At 42.0% G+C, this 23,184-nt stretch overlaps 2 long non-coding RNA genes across 3 annotated transcripts in view; one reads left to right on the plus strand and one right to left on the minus strand.

Annotated features, from left to right (window-relative positions):
* LOC147034479 (uncharacterized) overlaps positions 1-4,874 on the minus strand; it is a 24,795-nt gene extending 19,921 nt beyond the window's left edge. Inside the window, exons 1-2 of the long non-coding RNA XR_015059936.1 lie at positions 4,769-4,874; positions 4,367-4,408 (exon numbers count right to left, since the gene is read on the minus strand). This is a non-coding gene — a long non-coding RNA (uncharacterized LOC147034479). The remainder of the gene's footprint in view (positions 1-4,366; positions 4,409-4,768) is intronic.
* The window catches only part of LOC147034478 (uncharacterized), a 280,443-nt gene that overhangs the window by 223,564 nt on the left and 33,695 nt on the right, over positions 1-23,184 (plus strand). The window lies entirely within an intron of this gene.

The raw sequence follows: 23,184 nt of genomic DNA on the forward strand, positions 1-23,184 counted from the left end.
CCCATCCCCACCACAACTACTCAAGCCCCCCCCCACAACCCAGCAAAAGTCCTAAATGCCCCCCTCTCACATCTGTATAGCAAGACTGGAAGCACCAAGCACCTCAAGACTCAGACTTTCGTCCCCCCGCACAGGTACCGGCAGCGCCACACCCCATGATCCAGAGAATCCATGACTTCCCCAGGCCCGACCCAGACGTCTGTTGACCTCTAACTCACAGCCAGCAGAGACATGAATATCACTGCCAAGGCAAGTGAATCTCTCCATGACCTCAACATCCTTGCCGCAAAAAGGTACAGACAGGATAGCAGCATCCAAAATGTCATTGAAAGCCTGGATCTTAGTTTTGACCCAGGAAACCCGTAATCTCAGCAGCTCTGACTCCTCATTCAGCACCTCGAGGGCCCCAAAAACTATATCTAGTCTCCGCAAAGATGACTGCATCACCTGCAAAATCAAGGTCAGATATCTTGACATTCCCAAATGGTGCACCGCAGCTTGTTCTCTCCAACATCCTCCCCAGAATCCAGTCCATACAAGTGCTGAAAAGTGTGGGGGCCAGCACATGCCACTAAAGAACTCCAGTAACAACTAGAAATAAGTCAGAGATGGTACCACCACATCTCACAGCACTCAGTACCAGAGTATAGTTCAGACATCAGATTGATCAGTATTGGTGGCACCCCACAAAGACAAAAATCCTCCAGAGGGCCTCCCAATTCACTGAATCAAACGATTTACAGAGATCGACATAGGCTGCAAGCAGCCCCTGCTGAAATTCTCATCTGCGCTCGGTGAGGACCTGAAGAGCAAGGATACGCTCAATCATTGACCTCTTTGATGTAAAGCCTGACTGCTCTGGACGCTGGTGCTCAAGCAGATGGTGAGGAACCCCATCAATAATTATCTGAGCTTTCAAAGACCTTGCCCGGCACTGAGAGCAGCGTCACCCCTCGGTAGTTGTTGCAGTCTTGGCGATCACCCTTCCCTTTCCAGAGAGGGACAACAAGGCCCCTTGTCAGCCAGTTGGGTTGATACCTGTGTTCCAGGCAGAGCACAGAACTGTATGCAACGACATGAGTACAGCATTTCCATCAGCCTTGAGAAGTTCGGCATGATTGCCACAGTTCCGAGGAGCTTTACCCCATTTCAACCGGTTCACCGTAGCCAGTGTTTCCAGAAATGAAAGTGGATGAGAGTTGATCAGAGGGTCAGCAATCGGGATAGTAACATCCCTGACATCCAACTCGACAGCTGGTGGCTCAAAGTAACCGGCCCAATGGGCTTTCACTTTGGTCAAAAGCCCACCACCCTCTGCTCTAACTGAAGTCCACTGAGGGATGGGCTTGGAGGAATGCAATGCATGAATTCCCCAGTAAGGCCAAAGTCACATTTGCTCTACGGCGAGGATACGGCGGCCGTACGCCCTCTGAATTGACAGAAATGTGCGGCGGCCAGAGTTTGAGGTGGCCTCAGGGTGGCCCTACGCCGTTTGGCTATATTTTACAGGCCATAAGGTTGCCGTGGAATTATAACACGGGGTTATAACTTTTTTCATTTCTACACTCACCGTAGCAATTCGACAAGCCGAAACAAAAGAACTGGTAAAAAAAATAAAAAAATTAAAAAAAGAACCCACTCGTTACTGTCCGTCTGGCCGCACCTTCGCCTTAGGGCCCCCCTGCGGTCCCCTTGCGGTCGCCTTGCGGGCACCTTCTGTCTGCCTTGAAAATTCGATGGCCGCCGCAGTAACGCCCTAAGGTCACCGTGTGACATCAAATCAAACACCGTACGGCACCCCCACGTTTTCGGTCTCCACAATTTATAAATACGCCGTGCGGCTACCCGAAAAATAAAAACATATGTGACTGCTGCATTGTGTGATCGTGGAAATACTGCAGCCTCCTATAATTGCTAGTGGCCGTAGATTTTGTAGACCCCACGGCCGCCATGGCAAATGTGACTTAGGCCTAAGCAGTACGAGAATCACTTGACCACAGGTGATGCTCCACCCCCTCACAGATTCCTCATACACAGGCCACCTTTCCAACACTAAGTGCACTTACAGTTTTACACCTCAGCTCCCTGAACAGTTCAGCTGCCATTCAGCCTGTCCCTGCGACTCTGGTCAATGGTATTAGGACCTGAGTCCTGACTAATCCTGAGTATCAGGATTAGGACCAATAGGATGCAATCCTTCTGCATGCCATTTTGATTCCATCCGTAAATTGAATTTGATGCAAATCGATAAAAGTATAATTTTAGGGTACCCCTATTCAAAAGGTCAAAACCGGTAGTGCATCCCAAAATTTTCAATGTTAACATTCATATGCGTGTCCAGTATATCCAGGGAATTCAGAAAAAAACATAGGTTTGCTGGGAGGTGGGGGGGTGCACTGTGGCCATATCTGGCCCATGGCCTATATCCAGTGTCCCTGGAGAGACAAAATTATTCTTCGCCCTCCGGTGAGGTCCAAGACATCTACCGGTAACATCAAGGACGGTGGTCTTGAAGGCACTCCACAACTCTTCAGGATTCCTCAAATCTCCACTCAGCCTGTTCGCAAACTCCTCAGCAGCCCTCTCATCCTTAAGCTTGCCAACATCCAACCTAGGCTGGGATGGTACCATTCTCCTGGATTTAAGCTGCAACTTCAGAGTTGCTACAACAAGCCGGTGGGTCAGTATTGATGAACTGAGCACTCCGGTAGACCCTGTAGTTCTGGATCATACACCAACGACCATCAATGAGCACATGGTCAATCTCCTTTGCTACAAGTATTTGGAATACCAAGTCCAGCGATGAGCTTGTGGGCGCTGAAACCATGAACCAGCCACCCTAAGTCCATGACTTCTTGCAAAGTCAAGGAACTTAGTGCTATTCTGGTTCACAGTTCCAGACCCATGGGGACCAACACACGTCTCATAATCATCCCTATCAGTTCCAGTTGATACATTGAAATCCCCCAAGACGAGATGTGTATCTCGCCTGGGGCACTGATCAACCACAGACTCGAGCGTGGCATAGAATGCGTCCTTCATGGTGAGATCAATCGCCTCAGTCGGAGCATAAACAGAGACCAGGGAAATGACACCCAAGGAGTGACAATCGTTAGTCTCATAATACGCTCGTTGACCGGTGTTACCTCAATTATCACTTGAGTCAGCTTATTGGACACAGCTACAGCAACTCCTTGAGAATGCTAACAATCAGAATGACCAGACCAATCGTGGGTGTAATCACCCATCATTATCTCGCCGCAATCTGGTGTCCGAACCTCAGAGAGAGCTGCAATCCCGATGTCCAAACACTTGAGTTCAGATGAAACAGCGACAGATGATCATCCTCTCTTAGGCATACGACATTCCAGGTACCCACACAAAGAGACCACCTGAGGTTAACCCAAGGAGACTGCCGTCTGGTGGATGACACCTCAGCACCACCTCGACATATACTAACGCAATCTGACCTGGGAAGGTTACCCCGTGGTTTCCCTCCTATCAAAGATTTGGGGTCACGAAGGCTTTGCCCCAATCCCATCATTCGGTGAGATGCCCTGCGAAGGGCAGCTGCACAGAAGGTATTCCCATGGAATGGGTTTTCAGATTTTTTTTTAATGCTTTCAGAATGTTTTGCAGGCCGAAGTGCAAATCCTGCCACCAACCTCGTAATAAAAAGTAACCCAACTGCAGGAGGACGTCTGCAGACACAGTTGGGCACTAGATATTGATGGCCGTTGGCTCACAAGGAGCTCCTCGGCCCTTTGATTGCAACTCTCAAGTGACATAGGAGGCAAATTGTGCCAAAGAACAACCCAAAACCAGTTTTCTTCTTGATGAGTATGTCTATACACACACAACGTTAAAATAAATTATGATGTCAGCAAGCACCAACGTGGCACCCATAGGACTTTTGAGGTTGAAATTGTGGTTGGAGTCAGGCCAGCTGTCCAACCAATGGGTGGAATGGAATGTTACACACAGACAGACGGCTGAACAAGAGTATCATGAGATTTATTCATTACGTCATTGAAAGTCGAATATTTAGCTCTTCATGTCATTAACTTCAAGCCTTAGAACCCCTCCCCACCAATCACGGGGAAAAAAAATTATTTATTATTTCATTATTATTATTATTATTATTATTATATTCTTTGTTATTCTTTTGGAATCATGGTCGATGCTCATGGATGAGTCTTTACTCAAAAAAGTGATTCATTGATCCTTTTATTTGGAAGATATCTTTTTGTCAAAAACTTTACACCTTTCCAGGTCTGGGAAACCCACAGGATGAACAGTAAGATCCAGAAACTTGCAAAAGCTCGTGAAACTTGTAAAATCATGAGAATAAAAAGAATAAATTTACCTTTACCAGAGGAATCGAAGCAGCAATCCAATCTCGAAGATGCTAAAAAAAAAAAAAACACCAAAGACAAGTCGATTGGAACAGGAAAAAAAATCTCCCAGGAGGAAATTAAATACACAAACACATTAATATATGGCAGTGGAATGGAATGACGTCACGAATGATTCAGATCGATTGCTTTCCCCCTCCCGCCCTCCAAGTTTAGAATTCGTTACCAGGACGTATTTTCATGCTCATGAGGTAATGAGGAAAACTGCGAAGGAAGTGTAATGGGAAGAAGAAGCTTTTCACTCCAACCACAATGAAATATTTTTTATATTTACGCCATGGAATTTTTTGTAAGTAAAAGGAGCATACAAGTAGGCTCATGTAAAGGATATATAAAAAAACACCAGCACCAACCTTGCCGGGTCTCCCAGACCCCAATGACAGGAAGTCTGCTTCTGCTTCTGCTTCTGCTTCTGCTTCTGCTTCTGCTTCTGCTTCTGCTTCTGCTTCTGCTTCTGCTGACAAAACCTTTAGTAGGACTCGGCTCTTTTATATACAGGATCCGGATCTCCTTAAATACTAAACACCTCGACACATCCTGGCATTGACGGTGCCTTTTGAGAGCGTTTATCATGAACTTTTAAATATATTCGGACATTTGCTTTAACGTTTCGAAAAGTTCACGTTACTATTTAAAGATTATTCCATTTAATGTATTGTAATTTCGTAAATACACTATTTTCTCGTCATGAATGACGATCCTCCATGACAGGTCTTGCTATTGGCTCCATCAAGGCACGTGATGAAATATCGGAAGTTTTTTTTTTTTTTAGCAGCGTCTCGCGTAGTATGAAAATACGTCTTGATAACGAATTCTAAACTTTAGGACGCGGTTCTTGGACTCATAGAGAGCTCGGCCTTCTTCTTCTTCTTCTTCTTCTTCTTCTTCTTCTTCTTCTTCTTCTTCTTCTTCTTCTTCTTCTTCTTCTTCTTCTTCTTCTTCTTCTTCTTCTTCTTCTTCCAAAACCTTAACCTCGAGGACTCGGCTCTTGTACATACGAGATCCGGATCTCCTTAAATACTAAGCACATGTACACATCCTCACATAGACGGTGCCTTTTGAGAGCGTCTATCATGAACTTTTCAATATATTCGGACATTTGCTTAAAAGTTTCGAAAAGTTCACGTTACTATTTCAAGATTATTCCATTTATCGTATTGTAATTTCGTAAATACATTATTTATTTGGTAAATACATTATTTATTTCGTAAATACGTAAATACATTATGACGGGTCTCGCTATTGGCTTAATCAAGGCATGTGACGAAATATCGGAAGTTGTTGTTTTTTTTGTTTTTTTTTAGCTGACAAACCTTAAGGACGCTGCTCTTGGACACATTTGTCCTTTTTTCATATTTATGTCACTGAATTATTTGCAAGTAAGTTAAAGAAGCATACAAGTATGCTTATGCAAATAAAATAATTATCTTATAACATAGTTAAACGGCAGCACAACAACAACCTTGCTGAGTCCCCAGAGAGCCCTGCCCTGAATCTCAGTGTCAAAAGTAGATAATGACCTCGGACAAATATTAAACGATACGGGTTTAATCTCTGCTTGAGGAATTCCACATAGCTATTTGGACGGTGCACAAGTGAACAGTCTTTGCCTGCACGTGGCAGTGAGCACCAAGATGGCGGCCGTAAGATTGAAATCTGTCTTCAAGCCACCTCACCAGCCCAAGTCCTCAACCACACACAACACCCTCCGGTCCCTTTGTTCCCTTTCTTCAAAGGAACAGGGCAAATTGTTATATCGTCGTTACATATTTATTCATTACCTCATTGAAATAGTGGAATATTTAACTCTTCATACCATTAACTCCATTCATGGAAAGGACAATCTAAACTGGAAGTGGTCACGGTTTGGTTGTTTCATTCCGTCTAATTTTTCAATAAGTGATTATGAGTAGCGTAATTGTGTTAATAAATGATTCTAAATTCATTATATTCTTCGTGAAGCATGTTAAATACGCGTCGAAGTTGTAATTGTGGGTGAAGTCAGCAAGGGCAGCTGTCCAACCAATTGGTGGGAAGGACACACACACACACTTGTTTGTCCATGCTGTATCCTTTTTAAATTCTGAGCTTCAAGCAAAGAAGCAGCACATACCATTTTAATTTCTTTGGTATGATTTGGCTGGGGTTAGAACCACCAACCTCCCAGACTCAAAGCAGACCTCGAATCATTAGGCCAGTGAGTTTGGTTTGTTACTCCATGAGCCTTAGGTCAAAGTATAAATAATTAAATAAAAAGGCTCATGGAAGGATTGGACAAATGAGGCCAACTGGTCAGCATACTGGCAACAGCAAGTGGGGTTAGAGGGTTAGACAAGGCAAGCACAAAATTTGACTGCCTGACAATGGAGACCTGGGTGCAAGAAGTACTTAAGTCACATTTTTTTTTAAAAATGAGCTGACACCAGTACTATAATCTATAATGACCGGAGCATCATTTGATACCCAAAAATTCCGAAAATAAGTACTCAAGTCCTGTATATTGGTATATGGTCATTGTTGAATTCACTAAAATGTAGTGCAAGAAATACCCAAGTCCATAATGTTTGAGCAAGTAGCTCCGAAGTCCATGACTGTCCAATCAAAATGCTAGTATGTGTCACGTGACAAGCTGTGAAAATGGCGACCATGGAGGCTGGACAGCATGGTGTGAATGAGGATAACCCTGATAACAGGCATGACGGGGGCAAAAACCGTTAAAAAAAACAAACCCTGGAGACTGAGCTAGAAAGAGAATGAAGGATGCCAAAGCATCAGGTATGAAGTTTCTCTGCATTATACTTTGCTGGTACTGAAAAAGGCATGACATTCGTCATCAGCTTTTGAGCCCTCATAAAACTGTACATGTGGCAGTGCAGTGCAATGCTGCGCTGACCCAGATTCCCCATGTATTGGATGTATGTACACTGTACAGCCCCATGAGACGTAACAAAAATGATTGTTTGGCAATCAAAAATGAGCAATAAAAGGCTTTGTGTGTTAAAAGTACCCAAGTCCAGGCATTTTGTCGCAAAAAGTACCTAAGTCCAGGTATTTAGCCACAAAAAGTCCTTAAGTCCAGGTTTTAAGCTACAAAAGTACTTAAGTCCAAAACAAATTTTCTTGTTTTCTTCGTAATAAAGGATTATTTTTCCACAAAAAAAGGGTTTGTCTGCTCAGTATAGCCCCTGGAACCAGCAAAAGGCTCCACAGTATGCCACCTTTAAAAAAAATTATCTGCAGCATGTTTTGAAAACTTTGATCCTCAATATCTCAAAAGTGTTATTTTGTGATTAAAATACTTCTTGCACTCAGGTCTTCAATTGGAGAAATTTTATGCAAAAAAAAAAAACTTGCTGCCCAAATTAACAAACGTTCAAAAATGATCACCAGAATGAAAACCGACTCTTGCAAAAACCTCACTTGAAAAACCAGAAATCTTTGTCCAGGGTCACCATGAAAAACACAAAGATATACACATCTCCAGCGGTTGTGACCCCACTCAGACAAGGCCGAATACTGCCTCCGCCATTAAATCAATCCCCATTTCCTTTGGAAACTTCTCTGGTTAGAACACCTACAGGATGACATCATATTTCTGGCAGTTATAATTTTACATTCCAGGATTGCACAGCAAGATTCAACTTTGGAACAACTTCTGAAGCGGAATATTAATTAAATTATTCTACTATCTAAATCGCGAGATGCATTACTCATTTGAAAAGTCTTCATATCGTGAATGCAAAATACTTTACAATCACAATTAAAAGCCATAGTTTGGAAATGGAAAAGTTAAGCTAAACATTTTATGTGTAGAATACAGTATACTATTCCTGGGATGACAGTATAGCTCACTCACTGACCTTTGAGTTGTCCAGACGAGGTTAAGTTTCCCATAGAATAAGCTTCTTTTCATCCTCTTCCCTTTATAAGGTGTGAGGGTCAGTGGCACCAATCTTCTGCCTGACAATGACCATGATACTCCTCCACCTCCCTCTGCCCTCAGCCAACTCTCTCCACTCTCCAACCACCCTCACCTTACTGATATCCCTCCTCACACAATCTTCTCATCTCAACTGCAGTCTTCATCTTTTCCTCCTACCTTGCTCCCTCATCCTATCTGCTCTCTTTGTAATTCTCTCTTCCTCCATCTAATCATCTATCAGAATAAGTTCAAACTAAAAACTTCATTGTGGTGCTTAATGCAAGGGGCTTTTGCATTATAGACAACACCATACAATAGGAGAGGGTGTTGAACTCACGACCTCATCTGCTTGGGATCATATATATTTATATATATTAAAGATCCTCTTCAGGACCTTTTGTAAAAAGTAGACTATTGTAAACTTATGTGAACAGACAATATGGATTTATTAAAATCTGGTATTGGTGTGGCGCAGGCATGATGGGCCGAATGGCCCTCATGTGCATAAATTCTTTGTAATTCCTTGTAATTCCTTGTACCCTGACCAACAAGGCAACATAGGAGAAGACAATATTTTACATATCTTACCAAAAGAAGTCTGAACAATGAACAATGACAAAATATTTTAAAATATCAGCAACACCCCCCCCCACCCCACTCTCCCAACCCTACCAAAACAAAATGGTGATCAATCCTCACATTTTGCAATGATCTCAGGATCATGGCAGAGCTTCACATTGGCCATAATCATTGTAATTTAACACGCACCACATTCGTACAGACAATGGGCAAGGAATGCTGGAGACACTGCTCAAACAGACAATACGCACCTGTACTTCGACAGTTACTATATCAGTACAATGGACAAACCAACACAGTGTATGGGATTTGAAGTTGAGATTTCAACATCATGAGACTTTGCTCGGATGGGAATGCGAAGTAGGCCAACCCCCAAACCGTCATGGACATGTCAGGAATACACCACCAATTGATGCTTTGGAAGTTTGCACTGAATTTTTTTTAAAATTTTTTGCCCACATTGTTTATTGACAAGTGCCATTTGATCGACATCAAATGCAATTTTGCTTAATCCACACGACAAGGGCAGAAAGTGATAAATGACATTGCTCGATTGACTTCAAAAAGTACTTGGCGGAGGCCTTGGATAAGTAAAACTTTGAACAACATCGTCGCTAGAGACTTCTCGTGCAGAAGCTTCCATCCCTGAATTTGTGAGAAGCTCAGGGACATGCAAATCCTCCAGCATGCATGCCTTCACGAAAAAAAAATTATTATATATATATATATATATTATATAAAGTAAATTAAGAATCCCACCAGCAACATACATATAATTAACCAATTGCATTAAATCGCTGCTATTAATTGCAAATGCATTTTTGGAATTATATATTGATGCAAATTAATGTTTCATGAAATCTTTTCCCAAGAACTATGTAAATTTTTTTCCCCGAAACTCTTTGCATTATCTTATAAATTTGCAACAATATATATATATATATATATATATATATATATATATATATATATATATATATATATATATATATATATATATCTCTCTCTCTCTCTCTCTCTCTCTCTCTCTCTCTCTCTCTCTCTCTCTCTCTCTCTGTCAGCAGCTGTTGCACGTGCCACAGAGGAGGCAATTTGCATAAATAATTAACTACAGTCTTAATTAAAATACGTCTGATTCTCTGTCGCTGTTGAATAAAGTTAATGAAGGCAGCAAATATAGAGAATGTAGGGGCCCGGTGGGGGGACGTGTAAGGGACTCATCAGCGTCCGAGCACAAAGTCATGTTGAGTGAAGATGCAGACTCTCCTCCGGGAGATGTCTCATCGTTCCGGAGACATTGGTGGAATAGACAAATAAGCACCTGAGTTCTGACACCGGGCGAATAAATATTCTTCAACAATACTGAAGCAAGAAGTATGCCAGAAGGGCCATTTTTAAAATCAGGGCAAAGTTTGTTTCTTCTTTGCTGCAAGCTCAAACTAGAACATCAGATAGGAACATCAGAAAGACATTGTGTCAAGGTCGGTAAGCTTTGGTCTCAGCGTGTAGCGAGGACTTCTTGAAACCTTGCAAATATTCCTTCAGATGAACCGGTTCACAAACGTTGTTGGTGATGGGATTTCTGGGGAGGGCATTTGCGCAATTGCGATTCTGATCATTCGATTCCATCGTGAAGGTTCGACACGTGTGGGCTTTTCTCGATTGTACAAGATTTCAATGGGGCTGGTTGTGTCGTCAGCCCCATTGAATAGTCTGCACGGCTAGCTGGCTGCAACTCGGCTCTCAGCTTTCCAGCCTGGGTTCCAAGCCTGGTGTTCGTTTAGAGGCGAGGGTGGCTGGCTTAGGATCTCAGGGTCCTGAGTTTGAGCCTCGTTGGCTGCTGAATTAACACTAGGTGGGGTTTACTCAGCCTGTCATCCTTCCGAGGGCAGTGAAATGAGTATCAGTGTACTGATAGAGGGGTACAGCATCAGCGGCACAGCTGCGTTTCCAAGAAATGATAGCTACCTGGCAGCCAAGCTGCCATATGCAAGAACAGAACAGAGCAGCCTGGGTTCCAATCTCGGTCCAGCTATAAACTGTCACCTTGGTGTTTCCTGGGCAGTTGATTGCATCACAAAGTACGCCATCCGTGGGATGACCGTTAAACTGGATGTTGTTGTTGGTGATGAGCCCTAGTCAGTTCTTCTCGAACAGGCCAATAGTATGGATAGCTGATTGATCTCCTGGGAAGCAACCCAAAGATCTTTTACATCTATGATGTTGTAGTCTTGCCTTCATGGAGCCAGGGTCGCACAGTTTTCCAGAATGTGTTTGTATTTGGGAAGGCCTGCAGAGGTTGCAGGTGTCGGCGGTCTATGGTTGTCTATGGTCATCGAGTCTATGGTTGTACTGCGAAAGCTGTGGGTGGTGTTTACAGTGGAGACGTAAAAGGTGAAAATCAACAAATCTGGGAAGTAATTTCTCTATGTCATGCATGGGTGTGGGTCTAGTGCCCAAGATACTGGTTGGGCCCAGGTTGTTGATCGTGTTTATGGAGATGTGGGTATGGATTTGTTTTTTGTAGTTGTCGCTGATCGGTGGGAGCAGGGCCGGATTTAAGCATGGGAAAGCTGGGCAGTTGCCCAGGGGCCTCCACAACCAGGGGGCCTCCACATATTTCATGAAAAAAAAATTTGCAAGGAAAAATGTATTTGTGAGTGCTTGAATGGTAGTTGGTAGTTAGTGGAAGAGATATAAGATATTCATCTTATCTCATTCTCTATTTTATAGAGAAGTTCAGATTCTTTGTCCTTGAAAAATATACTTTGTGGATGACTGTAAATATGTCTTGTCACCTTTTTAGTATTCTAAGGTAGGGTGGGCCTCCACTACTGAAGGTTGCCTCGGGGTTACCACATGTCTAAATCCGGTCCTGGGTGGGAGGATGTTTTAAAGGATGTCAATGTAGTGTCTACTGTAGTGAGGATAGTGCGTTTGGTGGTTTTCCACTGTTGAAGCCATCAAAGGTGTTCTGTGTGAGGTTTGTGAGGAGAGTGGTTGTGGAGTGGTTTGGTCTGAATCCGTGCTGGTGTGTGAGAGTGTGATGTGAGGGTTTGTGAATGCGAGTATTAGGCGTTCTAATACACGTTGTGGAACTTTGAAGGGTGGTCAAAGTAATGTGATAGGTCTGTAGGAGGCTGCTTTGATGGGTTCTTTGTTTGGTTTAAGGAGGGACATGATTGTGTTCGTTTCCAAATTTGGGGAATTGTGAGTGTTGGTAGGAGAAATTTGTTATATTTTTTGAGGGCTGATATGTCGCTTGGTCGAAGGTGTTTTAAATGTTAATTGCAGATGTTAGCAGGGCCGGTAGCATGAAAATTCTTGATGTTTTTGATGATTGTTGTTGTTTGTGCAGGAGTGAATGGCGTGACGGTGGTGGTGTTGAATTGGCAGCTGAGTTTGCATCTTGTAATACTTCTTTCCTCCTTTTTGGGTCCTGTATGACTTGTGTTTATGTAGTGGTCTATGAGGAGTTCGCTTGTTGTTTCTATGATGGTATGTTGTCTGTGGTAGTTATAGCTGCATGTGAGGGTGTTATGCCACTGTTGGAGTTAGTGATGCTGTTTATGGTTTTGTACGAGTGCTTGGTATTGGTTGAGTGTGTAGAAAGGAGTGCCAGTTTTGTAGGGTTTTTCATGAATATTTTGTTGTTGATTTCTGTGTGTAGTGTTTGAATCCTTTGTACTATATCTGATGCTTTGGGTGTTGGTGTGTGTTGTGTTTTAAGTTGTCTCGTTGTTTGATGAGGTGTGCGATTTCTGGCGTGTAGTTGGGGTTGTATTTTTTGATGTTGCCCTTTCGAATGTATTTGGTAGCTGTGGTTGTGATGATCATATTGAACTGTTTGATGTAGATGTTAATATTGGTGATGCTGTTATTGTTAAGTTGCAGGAAATCTTTTTCAGTATCATGTTTAAAAATCCAATCTTGCTTTTTTGCAATGGGTGATTATTTTTTTATCCCCACATTTTTTTGAAAAAAAAACACAGGGGAAGAGGGGAGGGGGGGAGGGTGTGTATTGTAATCGGCTCCATCTGTCTGTCTGTCTGTCCGACCGACTGTCCTAAAGGGTTAGGCAGAAATTCGCCAACCTTGATAGCTATGATCACAACATAGCAAGAAGGTGCAAGAGCAGTGAGTGTCATTTTGGGAGGTGGGGTCAAAAGGTCAAATACAGAAAAATGCAATTACAGGCATTTTTTAACATTTTATTCTGAACCTCTGCATACGCAATCAACATAGGGAGAGGAGAGGAGGAGATTGGTACCATACTCTGTGCAGAGCGTTGGTGCTGCTGAAGCAGTCTCCTTGACTATTGGGCACAATACTGGACGGGTCACCGCTCCGACACAGTATACCAGCATGCTGGCACTCATTTTGCCGACCTCAGAAGGATGACAGGCCGAGTTAACCCCACCTGGTATTAATTCAACAGCTGAGTGGGATTTGAACTCAGGACCCTTGGATCCAAAGCCCACCACCCTAACCATTAAGCAAACACCAGGCATACATAGGAAGAAACATGAAATATGTAACTTTTTTCGATCCTCATGGAGGATCTCTCAGTCTTACTCACATTGTTGTTCTTGTGGACTTTTTTGTTTCACAAACTACAGTTTTCATCGAAACTTCCTGAAACTTGGTGTATATATGTAAAAATACCCTGCGCAGACAGTAACCATCTCCGATTTTGAAAATTCCTCCGAGAAAAAAAAGTTATGACGTCAAAATATCTCTGCTAATAGAAATCGCCTAAAATGTTATCTCCGAAACTAGGCAAGCTTTTTGAATTCTGTTTGCGGAAATCGAACAGGGCATTATCAGAGATGAATTACCGCACATATGATACATCACGATGACGTCATATCAATTTTTATGACGTCATTCCTATTTTTTTGACATTTTTTGTTTCACAACCCAGAGTTTTCATCGGATCTTCGTGAAACTTTCCATGTATATGCAGAAAGCCCACGTGCAGGCAGTAACCATCTCCGATTTTGGCAATTCTTCCGAGAAAAAAGTTGACGTCATAATATCGCTGCTAATGGAAATCGCCTATACCATTATCTCCGTAACTAGTCAAGCTGTTTGAATTTTGTTTGCGGGAATCAAGCCGAGCATTAGCACAGATAATTTATCGCAAACCTGATACATCCCGATGACGTCATATTCGTTTTTATGACGTCATTATTAAGAGGACAAGGATCTAAGCTCATTTGAGCTTGTTGTATTTGACTCCCGGTTCATGCTCCAGAGGGTAGATACTTAGGGTTATGAGAGTCAGAACAGGGAAAAATTTTTTTTTATTAAAATTTGATATTGGGTGGAACGTTTTGCCATCTTTCAACTTTGTTTTAGGTGGGAAGTGTGGGGACTTGCAATGGCGTGCCATCGACTTTGCTCTAGTCATTGTTTGCATCTAGGTCTAGAGCAATGTTTATAGTAATGATGTGGAGAACAGATTGTTATATCTGATGAGTAATTATAACTGGTGTGTGTGTGTTTGTGTGTTTGTGTGTGTGTGTGTGTGTGTGTGTGTGTGTGTGTGTGTGTGTGTGTGTGTGTGTGTGTGTGTGTGTGTGTGTGTGTGTGTGTGTGTGTGTGTGTGTGTGTGTGTGTGTGTGTGTGTGTGTGTGTGTGTGTGTGTGTTGGGCTGGATCATTAAGTATGAATAATGAATTTAGTCGTGTGACAATTATTTGGCCTCTGGTGTTTGGTTGGTGATGATTGTGCCAGGTTGAAGTTCTCTCCAATGATGGTGTTTGGGAGGGAGCAGAGTTGCTGCCGTTGTGGTGAATATTTGGTTGAGACAGTAAGGGTGTGTCTGGTGGAATGGAAACGTCTGTGATGTTCACATGTTCTTTGTTACCTGTTTTAGTTTTGAAAGGCTGGATTTTGAGTGTTTTCTGGTGGTAGAAGTGTTATTGTGTCTTGAGTGATATCTGTGTATCTAATTGACGTACATGTACATGTACACTTAATGGCGAGAGTGGTTGGCTTGGGGTAGGAGGGTCCTGAGTTCAAATCCTGCTTGGCTGTTGAATTAATTCCAGGTGAGGTTGACTCAGCCTGTCATCCTTCTGAGGTCGGCAAAATGAGTACCAGCTTGCTGGTATCCTGTATCGAAGTGGCGACCCGTCCAGGATTGTGCCGAACAGCCAAGGAGACTGCTTAGGCAGCACCAATGCTCTGCACAGAGTATGGTTCCAATGGATGGATGGATGGATGGATATATCTGATGAGGCCTCCAGCTATAGTGCCTGGTTTGTCTGTGTGTATCAGTGTATAGTTGGGGATGGTCGGTATTTTGTTTTCCTGGGACGTCATTTGGTTACTTGTATGATGGATATGAGTATTCTTTGTAAGAGTGAAATATTTAAGTTTCATGGCTTTGCTGATGAGGCCATATGTGCTGCATTGGAGGATATTAAAGTTATTTGTGTGCTTTTGGTGTTGAGGTGGTTGGTTGTGTGCAGGTGATGGTGGTGCATGGAGTGGAAGTGATGAGAGGAGTGGGGATGCGTTTGAGACTTGTATCGGTATGTCATTGTTTGGTCCTGAGTTTGGATTCAGTTGGAATTAGCTGCCAGGTTCATGTGTGGTTGGAGTGTGAGAGTTTACTGAGAGTGGTGCAAGCCAGATGGAACAATTTGCCGCTCCTTGTGCAGTGGACAGAGTCCCCTCTGGCCCTGGAGCAAGTGATGCGAGTTTTATGTGTTGGGCAAATGTATATTGTGGTGGGCATGAGTGATCAGTTTCTATGTCTCCAGATAGAAGGAGGAGAGAGGGAGGAGGACTGCCAGAGGGAGGTCACTCCCCAAAGAGGGAAAACTGTTTGGTGTGGAGATGTGATGTGTGTGAGGGTGACGTGTGTTGATTTGAGTGTTTGTGTGTGAGGGGTTTGTGTGGAAGAGAGGGAGTGGGCCAGTCCATGGGGACTGCTCAGCACTCTGACCATGGATGTGCTTCCCTGACGAATCAGGGCAGCAAGGAAGAATGCAGAAGATTTGGCCCCTGTCTTGTGTTGCGGGGTATAACCACCATGAAGAGGCATCCCTGATAGTTGCCATTAAACTGGTTGTCCCATTTACTATCATTTGTTGGTAGACGTTAAAGATCCTACGGTCATCTTCATGAAGAGTACGTTAAATATCCAACAGTCGTCTTCATGAAGAGTGGACCAGTTATCACCGACACCCTGAATAAACCAATGTCACCCGCAGGGTGACCCGTATCTTGCCAAAAGGTGACCACGTGTGACTTCTTTAAGGTCACACTGAGGTGAACAGAGCTGCTATCCACCAGGAGCGACTCCTTGAGGAATATCTGCCTACGAGAGATTCCAATGAGAATCGTTCTACAGAGTAACCATGAAAAATATGTGTTTGCCTCATAACGTCACCAAATGACGTCATAATGTCTCAAGCTTGACATATCTAGAAAGCACTCATCGAGGTGTTCAATTTGAGGTACTACACGATATGGTTCCTAAAACTTGAAAATTTGACCTCAGGCGCTAACCATGAAGGTCAAGGCCAATCGCCACCAAAAATTAATCAGCTGAGCGCCGGACCATGAACTATATTCCCATGAAGTTTGAAGACGATCCGATCAAAATTACTCAAAAAATAAGGGTTTCGTCGACTCCCCTGATTTGCGACAAAGTGACCTTGACCTTTGACCTTGACCTTCAAAATTTTGTGCACTGAAAGGGACCTCTATAGGCCTCTGATATGCGAAGTTACAAAAATTTCCAATAACAACTGTGCTCTGCAGAGTGATTTATACGTGATCACAGACCAAAAAAAAAAAACTACAAAAAAAAAACATATGAAGGTCAAGGTCAACGCCACCAAAAATTAATCAGCTGAACGCCAGACCATGAACTATATTCCCATGAAGTTTGAAGATGATCCGATCAAAATTACTCATAAAATAAGGGTTTCGTCGACTCCCCTGATTTGCGCCAAAGTGACCTTGACCTTTGACCTTGACCTTCAAAATTTTGTGCACTGAAAGGGACCTCTATAGCCCTCTGATATGCGAAGTTACAAAAATTTCCGATGATAACTGTGCTCTGCAGAATTTTTTATACGTGATTACAGACAAACAAAAAATAAAAATAAAAATAAAAATAAAAAAAAACATACAAGCTGACTAACATATCTTGCAAAACTTCGTTTTGGCAAGATAACAAATTCAAAATTCTTGCCCTGACTGACTACTGGGAAGGCAACTCAAAAACCTGCCAGCATAACCCTTGTCCAGGAACTGCCTTGGCAGCACTGAGATTCTGTATATGTTATGGTATATTAATGATAGTGATGATGATATCTCAACACAGGTGGTTTGATCACCTATTGAGAAAAAAAGGTCAAGATCTGGTCTTGGTGGTGCTTGTTGGAATGTTCAAAATTGGCAGCATATGCAGGAGGAGTGAAGAATCAGATAAATTCATGATGTTTTCGTTCACACTGCAAGTTTCCAATACCCCAAAGGTTGTTAAAACAACCAACTTATGTAAATACAAAAACAAGTGAAGATGCAGAGTGACTACCACCACTTACACAAAAGAGTCATTCGCTACAGCTGCGGTCTTTTTACCTATAATGTCATCTGTCTGCTTCGTAAAAGTTCCATCAATCAAGGAGGGAAGGAGACTTCCAATGACCTGAGAAGTGTGCCTACTCAGCAGGCATGGGAAATTTGAGGCCAAACATACATATGCTGGTGTGCTTGAGAAAGCAGAAAGAAAAAGGGAGGGTTTGAGACACATTGAGTGTGGAGTCAAATGGAGACACTCTCCCGTCACAGCTGGGACCTTCCGCCCAATGGATGGACAAAAATACAAATCAGATGAACGGAGCAGGACAGATCATTAGCGAGAGCCTTTACAATTGGTAAAACTCAGCATTTGCTCTTCTGCTGGTTGTAAAACATCAACAAACTTCACTAAAGCCTCGTGTTGTTTGAGCATTTCGAACTCATTATTTGGGATCCTGTTTGTGGAGCTTAAAATTTCCAGGGGCAAGATGGATTATGCAGGCATTACTTTCAAGCTAGTTAACCTGCAGTGCAGCTGCACATAAGCAGGCTGGTGAAAGTGGTTTGGATATCGATTTGCAATGCCATTTATCTTTTTTGCATGACACAAGCATAAGATTACATGAGTGATGCAGTACAAACATAGCTTTCTCCGAGCTGAGTGTACATGACGAATTATTAAAACGAGCTGAGACCTTCATGAGGTTATTATTGTATACTACATTCTGCAACATATGTATACTTATGTAATCTTTTCTTCACAGCTAGCAGTATTATGATATATGCCTGGTGTTGGCTTAATGCTTTGGGTGGTGGGCTTGGGATCTTAGGATCCTGAGTTCAAATCCCACTCTGCTGTTGAATTAATACCAGGTGAAGTTGACTCTGCCCGTCATCCTTCGGAGGTCGGCAAAATGAGTGCCAGCTTGCTGGTATCCTGCGTCGGAGTGGTGACCCATCCAGGATTGCGCCCAATAGCCAAGGAGACTGCCTCGTCAGCACCAACGCTCTGCACAGAGTATGGTTCCAATGGATGGATGGAATACTATGATTGAATATGATATCACTGACACTCGATAATTGTTTCCCCAAAAGGATGGAACATTCTGTGAAGATTTGCTTTTCAAAATGGAAATTTGCCATTGACCATAATGCAACATTTTCTTGGAAAGTCGTGTTCGCAAAAAGACACTGAAATACCAGATGGGGGTAAACGAATAACAGAACAGAATAAGACTCCAAAGAAGAAGATTAGAAAAGACAGAAAAAACTTAAACACAAAAGAAATAGATCATATATAATGGAAACAACAGAAGGTTAAAAGCTTACAAGGTGAGCACTGAGAGGAGCTGTTGAGATTTTTGCCCGTGAAGAAGAAAATAGAAGCTGTTATAACAAACAGGTCACATCATTAAATGTGTGAAATAATTATATGAAGAACTATCCAGTGAGAAAATAAAATTTACCGGGTATACCAAACGTGACAAATAACAACGAAGCCATCCCACCAGTAACTACCGACAAGATTCCGCTTGATTTAATAAACACGAAAACAGGTAAGGTCCCAAAAAATAAATGGTTATAGATGCAATGGAAGATGACAGTGAACTCCCACACAGGGAATATGCAAAACTATTTACAAAGTGCATGGAATATCGAAAAATTCCCATAACTTGGAATAACTCAGCTAGTACTAACCGAAAAAAGGAGACAAGATAGATCTAAAGAATTACCATTCAATTGATCTGTCTCTCCAAGTACTTACAAAATGGTTCACAAGTATTATCAATATCTAACAGACTCGAGATTTAAGTGGGCAATAAATAACCGCCGAAGCTACCAGTTTTTAGAAGTGGATACTCATACAATAGATCAGCTTCTGGAAACATCCAGACAATGTAAACTCACTTTGTGTCTCACATCCATTGATTGCAAAAAAGCCTTTGACAGTGTGGAAACAAATATCATACAAGCTCAAAATCACCTAAATGTCAACTCCAGATAATCAATATATTAAAGCAAGGTATACAATGGTGGAACAGCCACCTTGAAACTGCACCAAAACAGTGGCAAAGGAATCAAATGAGGTGCCAGATGGAAATTATTGTTCACTGGATGCCGAGGAATGTCCCAACAGCTAAATTGGGAAAGTAGAGTAATACATATTGATGGAGAAAGAGACTAAACCACCTACAATTTGCAAATGACTGTTTTAATTTCAAGCAATGCTAAAGAGATGAAAATTATGATCTCGTTAGAGTCAAAAGATGAGACTAAAAAAGAATATGACAAAGACAAATTTAAATTTGATCTGCTATGTAAAAACAGAAAGAGATTCAAATTAATGATTGCAAAACTGAAGAAACCTGCAATTAGATTTATAAAGGACAATTCATACAAATGGACAAAGATCACTTTGAAGGAGTCAGACAAATTTGAGCAGGATGGGCAATGTTTGAATGTTTGTTTTTTTTTAAACCTCATGAAAAGTAAATTGTGTATTTGCCTGGAAAGGAAAGTTTATAGTAACCAGTGTTTTCTTCCAACAGTAACAAATGGCAGTGAAACATGGTCTCTAAAAAGAGAATATGAAAAAGAAAATTGATCAGAATGTAAAGAGCCATGGGAAGATAGTCTCAGCCGAACCAAAAGGGATGAGAATAGAAATCAATGGATGAGAGAGAACAAAATTCCTTGACATTATGATCAGAATCAGAAAACCTAACCGGAAATTTGTCAGACAGGTAGATAAAAGAATGTACAACTTGTGGACAACAAGAATTACAAACTGGCAATTTAGACAATCTGGAAGAAAGAGAGGCAGAACAAAGTTCAGAAAGAGAGAAAAATCGAAAATTTTGTCTCTCCATCTGAACTTTGTTTTTTGAACTCTCCCAGTAAAATTGAAAGTCCACGACTTAATATTGCACTCTGAGTACAATGGTCTCTAATTGCATTGAGTGGAGCAGGGTGGACCATGTTGAAGAAAGCGTTCATCAGGCAGTGGAGTAATTAGGCTGACCAAGCTTGTTGAGAATATCTTTGGAACCACTCTCATGGTACATATTTCATTTTAGATTTAATGAATCTTGCATTTGAGTAAATATGCATGCACCAGAGTCAGTGGTGTAATGGTTAGAGCATCCGCTCCGAGTCTGGGAAGTCGGTGGTTCAAACTGTGGCCGTCGTACCAAAATACTTTTAAAACTGTGCTGTTTTCTTGCTTGGCGTTCAGTATTTAAAAGGATAGAGCACAGAGAATCCCTATAGGTTGGCATTCATGGGGAGGAGGAAATTCCTCCTGATGAAATGCCCCGCTGAGTGTGGTGAGAAAAGCAGCGCCATTGTTGTGACATTGCTGGAACCTGGAGTATCCCAGGAAGTGACGGCACTTCCTCCAAGCTCAGTGGCTGTGTTTGTCTTGTCAGTATGTCCGTATGTTTGTGACTGGCAGCTCCATTACAAGTCTTAGACCTTGTATAAAAAAAGAACAACAAAAAAAAAAAAACACGACGAACAGACATCGGCCATCTGGACCAGATCAAGTTGGAATTTAAAAGTCCTTAAGGAAACACAAGGAAATTACACGCAGGTGGAGGCCATTCAGCCCATCACACACGCGCCACATCAACACCACACCAATTTATCAACACCACATCATAACAAGAAAATGCAAAATGTTATTTTTATTTTTTATGAAGTGTCTTTTGTGTTTAATTTTTTTGTAGTCCCCCCCCCTTCAGGGGAGGGGGCATGGGCTTGGGTACAAAAACACACAACATCAACCACACAATATCCCCTTGATGAGACCCCACCAACAGCATTTTGTACACATGCACACAATCGCCGATCAATGCTCAAACTACCGAAAAGTCCTGCTAACATCCCTATACCCCTCAACCTTCATAACTTCCAGGTACCGATCTAATTATAATTTAAACTTATCTACCGTTTCTGCTGTCATCACCTTTCTCGGGAGACCACTCAATGCATTAATTACTCTCTGAGTAAAAGACCCCTGCCGTACTACCGTCTTACCTCCCCTCCTATTTCCTCTCAGGTGATGAGCAGTGGTCCTATCACTGTCTACTCTGCTGAAAAATTCATTTGCGCTTATCATGGCTACACCTTTAATTATCTTAAACATCTCTAACATATCTCCTCATAACCGCCTCCTTTCTAGTGTTTAAAGCCCCGTCTCTTTCAGCCACTCCTCATAGCTGAGTCGAGCTTGGCCCAGAATCAATCTAGTAGCCCTGCATTGACCCACTCCATGGTCCTGACTTCAGTGAGCTATTGAAAAAATCCGTTAATATCTCGCTTACCTGCTCAGCCACTTCCCTCAATGCTCTCGGGTGCATATTATCTGGACCCGGAGCCTTATCTACTCTTGGATTACTTGGCTGTTCCTTTACTTCCTTCGCTCCAACCTGGATCTTCAGTAAAAGCCCTTCCTCACTCACCCCTTTGATAGATACTCTCAGCTATTGACAATTCTCCTGACTGTTCTTGTCTAAAAGTTGAAGCAAAATACCTGTTTAATAAGCCTGCCGTCTCCCTTTCCTTATTAACCACTCTGCTGTTGCTATTCCTCAATGGGTCCACACTGGTCCTGACCTGTTCTTTTCTTCTGATATATTTAAAGAATGCCTTGCTGTTATGTTTAATATTCTTAGCCATGTCCTTCTCATACTTCTCATATTGGCTTGCCGAGTTATTTTCTTAACTTGCCTGTTTACTTCGATAATTATATAAATCTAACTCCAGTCCTGTTATTTTAAACCTAAGAAATGCCTTCTGCTTCTTCTTAATAGCATTCGTTATCTCACTACTCAACCACCCTGGCCTCTTTCTGCTTCTAGTTTTACACCTCATTGGAATGTACTTACTCTGCACTCTACAGTTTACGCATTTGCTCCTTGAAGGTTTCCCTTTTTTTGATGCTGATTGTTCTATTGTTAGCTTCTCCCAATCTACATCACCCAACTCTCACCTCATATCCTCAAGATTTGCCTTCCTGAAATCTAATAGCCTTATTCTATTCTCCTGAACGCTAACCCTTAACAGAATCTTTGCACACACTGTTATGGTCAAAGGAGTCCAATATGACCCCATTGTTTCATCATGCATTCAGTTTTGAAAGATGAGACAATATGACAAATACAGTTGTTTAAAAATCTTATAGTAATCATGTATGACTGATTAAAGACCTGCACAAGAATGATGATCCTTTGGAATATGATGGAATAAGAGGCTGGACTTTTTCACAAGGCATGAGAGCTCTGCCTATGGCTCTGGGCAACATTCCAGCATTACTTTATGCGACTCAAAAGTGCTTCGAATCTGCATAAAAGTTTCACGCTTCAAATTTTATAATGCCTTGTATATATTTTTTTCTAAACAAACCACAGGGAGTATTTTTTTCCCCACTCGCATCATGTCAATCTGAGTAGGAGCGCTTTGCAAATTGCATTAGAAGAGTGGTCTGAAATATTAAAACTGCGGCCCATAATGAGATGGATCCTTTATTTGATTTATATGGTAATAATTAGCTGTTTCTCGGTGAGAATGAGCAGAGATGAGTGGAGTGGGGAGGATTGGGGTGAAAGTTGTTGGGGCCATTATGAAAATGATGACAACACTTGCTGCAGTACAGGACCACAAGTGAAGACACATCCTCAAATGAAGCTGGCTAATGGAATTATTTAGTTCTTCTGAAAC

Source organism: Eptatretus burgeri, chromosome 1, assembly GCF_056783735.1.
Source record: "Eptatretus burgeri isolate ZD-2024b chromosome 1, Ebu_testis_v1, whole genome shotgun sequence".
NCBI classification, from domain to species: domain Eukaryota; kingdom Metazoa; phylum Chordata; class Myxini; order Myxiniformes; family Myxinidae; genus Eptatretus; species Eptatretus burgeri.